This window comes from Otolemur garnettii, unplaced genomic scaffold, assembly GCF_000181295.1.
Source record: "Otolemur garnettii isolate 467f Iridium unplaced genomic scaffold, OtoGar3 scaffold00022, whole genome shotgun sequence".
Lineage (NCBI taxonomy): Eukaryota > Metazoa > Chordata > Mammalia > Primates > Galagidae > Otolemur > Otolemur garnettii.
Window position 1 is genome coordinate 18,273,343 of NW_003852417.1, and position 9,628 is coordinate 18,282,970.

General features: G+C 44.1%; 1 protein-coding gene across 1 annotated transcript in view; it reads right to left on the bottom strand.

Annotated features, from left to right (window-relative positions):
- The window catches only part of GTF3C2 (general transcription factor IIIC subunit 2), a 24,682-nt gene extending 15,590 nt beyond the window's left edge, over positions 1–9,092 (bottom strand). Inside the window, exon 1 of the mRNA XM_023511893.1 lies at positions 8,338–9,092. The gene's annotated coding sequence lies outside the window, so the exon portion shown is untranslated. The remainder of the gene's footprint in view (positions 1–8,337) is intronic.
- Between the last annotated feature and the right edge of the window lie 536 nt (positions 9,093–9,628).

A 9,628-nucleotide genomic window follows, 5' to 3' on the forward strand; every position in this document is an offset into this window, starting at 1 on the left:
GCCACCTTAGGTGTATGTGGCTGGTGCCTTAGCCGCTTGAGTCATAGGCGCCGAGCCAAAAAAACCAACTTTTATGAATCTAGGGAACGGCTACAACTTCCTAAAATAAACTATAAAATTTATACCAAACCAAAAGAGGACACCTAGAGCTAAAATCCATCTCTACAAATATTAGTCAAGGAACAGGTTTGTTTAAGAAATAAAAGAGTTCTTTGGTGCCTTGCCATCAGTGTTTCACATGGATGGGCACCACTGGCAAGCTGTGAGACAATAAGGGAACATCCTATTGCATTAAGAGACCTTTTCAAGCCAGGCACAGTGGTTCATGCCTGTAATCCTAGCACTCTGGGAGACCGATGTGGGCAGAATGCTTGAGCTCAGGAGTTTGAGACCAGCCCAAGCAAAGACTCTGTAAAAAATAGCCGGGCACTGTGGCAGGTACCTATAGTAACAGCTAATGGGGAGGCTGAGGCAAGAGGATTGCTTGAACCCAAGAGTTTGAGGTTGCTGTGAGCTATGATGCCACAGCACTCCACCCAGAGCAACAGAATGTCTCAAAAAACAGAAAGAGAAAGAGACCTTTCCACATTGAAGAATGGACTAAACTGTTATTGTTTTCAAATCCAGAAGATAGCTATGCAACCATGGACCAAAGTAAAGTGAGATAAAACACTACCTACCAAGCCAAACACCTAAGAACCTAACAGAGAATTCTGCAAGGGCCCAGTATGGGGCCAGAATAACTTGCTTGTCTGTGACCAAGGAGGAGAAATAGTTCTGATCCCAGCAGGAAACCCTCCATTGGTCAGTATATGCTGTAAGTCTAAAAAATTCCCCAGCCGGGGTGGCACCTGTGGCTCAAAGGAGTAGGGCGCCAGCCCCATATGCCAGAGGTGGCAAGTTCAAACCTAGCCCTGGCCAAAAACTGAAAAAAAAAAAAAATTCACCAGCCTCAGTGGAAAAAGAGTTAATACAAATCTCATAAAAAATATGCAAATATGGCTCAGTGCCCGTAGCACAGTGGTTATGGTGCCAGCCACATGCACTGAGGCTGTCGGGTTCCAGCCCAGCCCACGCCAGCTAAACGATGACAACTAACAACAAAAAAATAGCCGGGTATTGTGGCAGGCGCCTGTAGGTCCAGCTACTCAGGAGGCTGAGGCAAGAGAATCGCTTAAGCTCAAGAGTTTGAGGTTGCTGTGAGCTGTGATGCCACAGCATTCTACCAAGGGCGGCATATGAGATTCTGTCTCAAAAAAAAAAAAAAAAATACAAATAGGCCAGGCTCAATGGCTCACTCCTGTAATCTTAGCTTGCTGGGAGGCCAAAAGAAGAGGATCTCTTGAGGTTAGAAGTTCAAGATCAGCCTGAGCAAGAGCAAGATCCCATCTCTACAAAAAATAGAAAAATTAGCTGGGCATGGTGGCATAACCTGTAGTCCTGGCTCCCTTGGAGGCTGAGGTAGGAGGATCGCTTAACCCAGGAGTTTGAGGTTGCAGTGAGCTATGATGACACCATTGCACTCTAGCCCAGGCAACAGAGAGAGACCCTGTCTCCAAAAAACCAAACAAACAAAAAATACACGCTCTCACACACACACCCATAAATTAAGCTTCCAACTGTCTCTCCTTAAGAAGCTATGGTCTAAACAGATTATAAACTACTATGTTATAAATTATAACAAAAGACAACCCACTAACTCTGAGAATACAACATAACATTATGTGCTATAAAAACAGTACAAAGGTGGGGCAGCTCCTGTGGCTCAGTGAGTAGGGTGCTGGCCCAATATACCGAGAGTGGTGGGTTCAAACATGGCCCTGGCCAAACTGCAACAAAAAAATAGCTAGGGTGGGCAGCGCCTGTTGCTCAAAGGAGGAGGGTGCCAGCCCCATATGCCAGAAGTGGCAGTTCAAACCCAGCTCCAGTCAAAAACTGCAAAAAAAAAATTCTGTATGTTCAAAAACACCAAGGAGATTATGAAATCCAAGGGCTATGGTTTGAATGTTTATCCCCTCCAGAACTCATATTTATAAATTTATTTGCCATTGTAACATTAAGAAGTGGGACCTTTAAGAGATGACTGAGTCATGAGGGATTGATGCCCGTATTAAAGGGTGAGTTGGCTCAGCGCTCGTGGCTCAAGCGGCTAAGGCACCAGCCACATACACCTAAGCTGGTTCGAATCCAGCCTGGGCCGCCAAACAATGATGGCTGCAACCAAAAAATAGCCAGGCGTTGTGGTGGGCGCCTGTAGTCTCAGCTACTTGGTGGAGGCAGGAGACTCGCTTGAGCTCAGGAGTTGGAGGTTGCTGTGAGCTGTGATGCCATAGCACTCTACCCAGGGTGACAGCTTGAGGCTCTGTCTCAAAAAAAAAAAAAAAGGGTGAATTGTCCACATCTTGGTCCCTTGCCGTTTTGCCATAGCATGATGCAGCAAGAAGGTTCTCAACAGACACTGGCCCCTTGTTCTTAGACTTTCCTGCCTCCAAAATTGTTGAGAAATAAATTTCTGTTCCTTACAAAGTATAGAGTCTCAAGGATTCTGTTTAGTAACACAAACTAAACTAAGACAATAAGAAACAAGAAATCAGAGAAAAGATAAAACAATGGCAAGGTAAAGGCTGAGGTAGCAGTCATAATGAAAGAAACTGAGCAAAATAGGCTAGGTGCCATGCTCATGCCTGTAATCCCAGCACTCCCTGAGGCTGAGGCCTGAGAGGATCACTTAAACCGAGGCGCTCAAGACTAGCTTAAGGGAAAGAAACCCTATCTCTAAAAATAAAACAATAAAAACCTCACTTTCCTGAGATTAAGGAAGACCTCAGGCTTACTGTATAGAAGAAAAACAAAATCTACAAGCAATCATCAAGACCAAAAAGTACTTCAGTAAAGATAATAAATTTCTTCTGCTTTGATCATGTGATGAAAGGCACTGAAGAAATAAAAAAAGAAATTTCTTATGCATCGCAGCAGAAGAAACATATCTCTTACAAAGGAAAAAAAAAATCAAGGTAGCCTCAGAATTCTCAGAACATGTGATGCCAAAAGATAAGGGAATAAATAAATACTTGGAGACGATCACAGAACTCTCTACTTAACTTGATGTCATTCAATAAAGACAACAGGATGACATTCTAAACATGCAAGTATTTAGGAATTATAACACTTCTGCACCCTTACTGTAAACAAACATCCAATGGAAGACCTAATTTAGCCAAATGAAAAATAAATCAATATAAATAATTTCCTTTTCTTTTTTTGAGACAGAGCCTCAAGCTGTTGCCCTGGGTAGAATGCCGTGGCATCACAGCTCACAGCAACCTCCAACTCCTGGGCTCAAGCAATTCTCTTGCCTCAGCCTCCCAAGTAACTGGGACCATAGGCCCCTAGGCTATTTTTTTGGTTGTAGTTGTCATTGTTGTTTTGGCAGGCCGGGGCTGGATTCAAACACATCAACTCTGGTGCATGTGGCTGGCGCCTTAGCCGCTTGAGCTACAGGCACCAAGCCAGTATATATAAATAATTTTCTAATGGAAAAGTTGTGGTATGAAAAGACTGGCAGTAAGCATTTAGCCCAGTGATATATCAGATTGGGTTTCAATAACCATGGTAACTATGTGGTAGCTAGAATATATAAAACAGATCCTAACTTAAAAATTTTAAAGCCTACAATGTAAAAATACCAACCTTTTTATTATAGTAGACTAAGACAAAAAATAACACCTTAATTTTGCTATACAGTTAATAAACTGGAAAATGTAGGTTTATTAATAGCATTTACATACTGAGTAGAACTAAAATAATATACCATATTATTTCTAAAATACCCAACAGGCCACATGAACTAGAAAAAAAGAAATTCTTTTACAGACCACACAATAAAACATTGAAATAAAGAAAACTGCGCCTGTAATCCTAGCACTCTGGGAGGCCTAAGCGGGTAGATTGCCTGAGCTCAGGAATTTGAGACCAGTCTGAGCCAGAGCAAGACCCAGTCTCTAAAAATAGCTGGGCGTGGTAGCTGTGCCTGTAGTACCAGCTATAGGGCAGGCTGAGACAAGAGGATCACTTGAACCTAGGAGTTTGTTTCAGGTTGCTATGAGCTATGGTACCATGGCACTCTGCTAAGGGCAACAAAATGATACTGTCTCAAAAAAAAGAAAGAAAGCACTAGAAAAAAACAGAAAAAGAAAACCAAAGATGACAAAGATTTTTTTTAAAGTATCATAGTAATAAACATATGCCAGATAAACTCATTAAGAATAAAGATTCCGGTTGACTTAAAAAGCCAAATAACAACCATATGCTTTATGAGAGACATCTAGAACAAAGGAATTCAAAAAGCTGTAAGTAAAGAGATGAGTTAAAATATGCAAGGCAAATGCAAGCAAAAAGAATAGGAGTCTAGATGATAATAGCTAAGTTGAATTCCAGGGGAAAATATTAAATAGGATTAAAAGGGAGTCCAACTCACATAAAAAACATGGGATCCAATACAACGACTCCTGGCAAGCATTCAACTCCAGCAGTGGGAGCAGAGTGACCAGGACAATAGGAAAAAAGACTACAACCTTCAAACTACGAGGAAATGGAGACTCTGATTTAACATTGGGAGTTAGTTAAAAAAAAAATCAGTTAAAACTACTTCTATATGTCCTAAAGATTTTTTTTCTTTTTCTTTTTTTTTTTTTTTTGAGACAGAGTCTCAAGCTGCTGCCCTAGGCAGTGCAGTGGCATCATAGCTCACAACCACCCACAACTCAGGCTCAAGAGATCCTCTTGCCTCAGTTATTTTTAGTATAGATGCTCTTACTTTTGCTCAGGCTGGTCTCACACTTGTGAGCTCAAGCAATCCACCCGCCTCAGTCTGCCAGCGTGCTAGGATTACAGGGCTGAGCCACCACATTCACCCATCCTAAAGATTTTTATATCAGTACACATACAGGTATCTCATTCTTCCTAATTCAGTGGTTCTCAACCTTCCTAATGCTGCGGCCCTTTAATACAGTTCCTGTGGGTTATGACCCACAGGTTGAGAACCACTGTCTTAATTGCTGGTGGTGTTCCATAGAATTAGTTCACACATCCCTCACTTAATGAACAATTCAGTTACAATACTGTCACAAACAATACTGCAATAAATATTCTAGTACAAATCTTTCCATTAATAAGAAATTACCGGCCGGGCACAATGGGTCACGCCTGTAATCCTAGCGCTCTGGGAGGCTGAGGCAGGTGGATTGCCTGCTCACAGGTTTGAGACCAGCCTGAGCCAGAGCGAGACCTCATCTCTAAAAATAGCCCGGTGTTGTGGTGGGCACCTGTTGTCTCAGCTACTTGGGAGGCTGAGTCAAGAGAGTCACTTGAGTCCCGTGACTCTCCAAGAGTTGGAAAGTGCCATGAGCTATCATGCCACAGCTCTCTACTGAGGATAACAAAGTGAGACTCTGTCTCAAGAAAAAAAAAAAAAAAAAGGAAAGAAAAAAAAGAAATTACATTTCTAGAATAGTTATCTAGAAGTAGGATTACTGTACTGAATTAAACATTATGCACATAAAAAAAGAAATTACTTTTCTAGAGTAGTTATCTGGAAGTAGAATTACTGTACTGAATTAAACAGTATACACATTTCCAAATTTGATACTAACATAAAAAATAAAATTCAATAAATATCAAATAGTTCACCAAAATTAAAACCTATTTATACTCCTACCAACTGTGTATCAGCAGCCATTCTAACACCCACTTGCTAATATTTTTAAAGATGTGATGGATGGCAGCACCCGTAGCTCAGTGGTTACAGTGCCAGCCAAATATACCAAGGGTGGCGAGTATGAAGCCGGTCTGGGCCTGCTAAACAACGACAACTGCAACCAAAAAATAGCCCAGCATTGTGGTGGGCACCTATAGTATCAGCTATTTGGGAGGCTGAGGACGCCATGGCACTCTACCAAGGGTGACATAGTGAGACTGTCTCAAAAAAAAGATTTGATGGACAAAACAATTCTTTCCTATTGTATTTATGTGCATTGTCCTAATAATTGAGGTTAGCAACTTCCACATGTGACATATCTATGTTTTTTATGAATTGCCTGTACATACACATATAATTTGCCTGTATTTCTAAAGGGTTATCTTTTCTTTATTGATCTGTGAGAGTTATGTTATATATGCTGCATAGTTTCTCTCAGTACCTATTTTCTTATAACTGTTTCTTAACTGATGTTTTTACGAGTTACATTTCTCAATCTTCTCCTTTATTACATCTTTTGATTTTGTCATCTTAAAAAGGCATGGTCTATCACTTTCTTTTTTTTTTTTTAGACAGAGCCTCAAGCTGTCGCCCTGGGTAGAGTGCTATGGCTTCACTGCTCACAGCAACCTCCAACTCCTGGGCTCAAGCAAGTCTCCTGCCTCTGCCTCCCAAGTAGCTGGGACTACAGGCGCCTGCCACAACATCCAGCTGTTTTTTTTGGTTGCAGCCGTCATTAGTGTTTGGCAGCCTGGGCTGGATTTGAACCCCACTAGCTCAGGTGTATGTGGCTAGCACCTTAGCCACCTAAGCCACAGGTGCCTCGCCTCTCTCACTTTCTTCTAATAATTTCTCTTGTTTTGAATCTTACATGTAGCTCTCTAGTTCATCTGGAATTTTCATGTGTAGGAGATATGGGTATTTACTTGTTTAGTATTTATCTTCCAAGAAAATTTCATAAGATGGGGATCTTGCCAGCCTGATTCAGTTTCATCCACAGCTGATACACGATAGTGCAACAATTAACCTTCAACTTTTGTTGAATATCTGACTCCTCAGGTACAAAAATTAAAGATTCACTTCTCAGGAAAGGCAGAAGTAAATTTCCATTTGTGATTTTATAATACATATTTTGGACACACACTAAAGAAAGAGATGTTTAATAAATTCATAACATCTTACATTTGCACCCCAACTTGTCAGGTTCCCTTGCCATCAAGTTCCCAGCCTGACCACCACCCCCAGCCAAGCAAAAATAATGAGAGGACACTGGATGTCAAGTATGGAATTACTAGGCCTGGCACAGTGGCTCATGCTTGTAATACTAGCACTCTGGGAGGCCCAGGCTGGTGGATTGCTTGAGCTTAGAAGTTGGAGACGAGCCTGAGCAAGAGGGAGACCCTGACTCTACCAAAAATAGAAAAATTAGCCCAGCATTGTGGCAGGTGCATGTAGTCCCAGCTGCTCCTATGGCTGGGGCAAGAGGATCTCTTGAACCCAGGAATTTGTGGTTACTGTAAGCTATGACGCCAAGGCACTCAACCCTAGGACAAGAGAGTGAAACTATGTCTCAAAAAAAAAAAAAAAGAAAGAAAGAAAGAAAGAAAGAAAGAAAGAAAGAGTACGGAATTACTTTAAACACTTTGCTTAGTTTAATACATTGTTTCCCATAGTATTCCTATGGTACAACTAGTGGTATGCAATCTTATTTACTATGCTTTTATTTCAATTTGCATAAAAAACTATTACTGGTCTACAAAACCCTTTGTTTTATCCATATTGCTTAGGTTGGCACTAATGCATTTAAGTGTAAAAATAAATCAATTTAAAGAAAACTGCAGAAAGACAGAACAGCCGAACACGACGGCAATAATAGCGACAAAGGTACAAGAATGAATTAATTTGTGTAACGATACGATCCTGGAGCCAAGAGGTTCGACTATAGCCTACCTCCCTCCAACAAACTGAACTGCCTCCAGTGGGTTTGGAGTCGTAGCCACCTCCGCCTTTCCCAACAGCCAGCCAACTTGTTGCGGGACAAAAGGACTAGGTAGGGAACCATAACTGGCCCTTGGCTGCGCCAATGGGGTTGCAGCGCGCGGGGCACAACCCCAGGGTTAGACTAATCTGAGTAAGAGATTAAAAAACAACAGAAAATGATTGACTTACTACTACTCTATGAGCCACCACCTACCCTTCCTCAGTCCTGAACGTGGGGGCAGTTTTCGCCACTAAGAGGGGAGCCCGAATTTTTCTAATAAGGACTGTTGTTTGTTCGCCGAGTCTGAGGGACGCAATGTAAGCAGCGCCGAAGCTGGGACACAGAGTGCCGCGTTTCGGACACCGAGTGAGGGAAAGAGGGTAAGAGTTGTGACTTGCAGAGATGGGGGGTGCAGGGTGGCCACAAGGGGGAAGGTGGGGAGCATGATGGTGTTCCGCAAGAGTGCAGAGACTCTAGAGCGCGCTGCTGTGGCAGGAGGAAGAGCGGAGCCGGGAGCTGGTTCCCAATATCCCATCGCTACGGCAAAAGAAGGAGGAGTAATCGTGGGGGACCCCCGCACACCGCGCTGCGGTACACTCACCCTCGCCAAAGTCCTTCCGGAAGTCCAAGTTCGAAGATGGCGCCGCCTGTCTGGTCGCAGTTTTATGACGAAAGCTTATAGCTGCTCTTCTTTGACGCCCCCACCCCCAGTGCACAAGACAAACACGTGAGTGTGGTCGGGAGTTGGTGGCGGGCTAGATTTTTCTATTAGACTCTGTATTCCATAATGCAGCGCGGCGAGAGTCCCTGAGCCCTCCGGAGCCGGCGTGGCGCTGGGCGTCTGCGGCCGCTGCGGGGCCTCATGGGAGTGGCGGTGTGAAGAGGTGGTTGACGCCTGCGCGGCCCACGGGTTCCCACACGGCCTTGACGGAAGTGCGAGGGCTAGCGCGTGTAGGCAGGCTGTGGCTCCCTGTCTTTCCTGCTTGACTGCCCGGCGTGTGGCCAGCAGAACCAGACGGGAGCCAAGAGTCTGTACCTGCACGCCGGCCCCAGACAGAGGCTGAGAGACAAAGAAATCCTCGCTGCCGGAGAATGACTCCAGCTTTTGCAGCTAGCGAAGTCAGGGATGGACCCGCCTAGCTTGGGGCGGGGACGCTTACCCAGAGGGGGAGCCTGGGCTTTGATCCCAGACCTCACTTAGAAAGAGGCTTTACCTCGTTTCCTCCCCGGAAGGTGGAAAGCGGTGGGGAAGGAACAAATGCAGCAAGTTTCTGCCCTTTCCTGAGTAGGCATTTAAAGCCAGACAAATTTCGCAGATCTCTCCATACCCAGAAGAGAATGCAGGATTTAAAAATAAGGACGGGCCGGCTGGGCGGATATGGCGCCGGCCACATACACCGAGGCTGGCGGGTTCAAACCTGGCCCAGGCCATCTAAACAACAATGACAACTACCAAAAAAAAAAAACAATAAAACAAAAACAGCCGGCTCGGCGCCTCTGGCTCAAGTGGCTAAGGCGCCAGCCACATACACCTAAGGTGGCAGGTTCGAATCCAGCCCGGCCCGCCAAACAACAATGACAGCTGCAACCAAAAAAAAAAAAGCCGGGCATTGTGGCGGGCGCCCGTGATCCCAGCTACTTGGGAGGCGGAGGCAGGAGACTCGCTTGAGCCCAGGAGTTGGAGGTTGCTGTGAGCTGTAATGCCACGGCACTCTGCCCAGGGGGACAGCTTGAGGCTCAAAAAAAGACCTGAAAGAGTGAAGTAAACCAACTTTCTCTTCCCAAGTAATCTCACTCATTAAATTCCCTTGGTTGCACAAACATTTAAGAAAAGTATGGGAGTAGCTTGTAAGACCTAAAAGAGGGACAAAAGGGACAACTCTATCCCACTG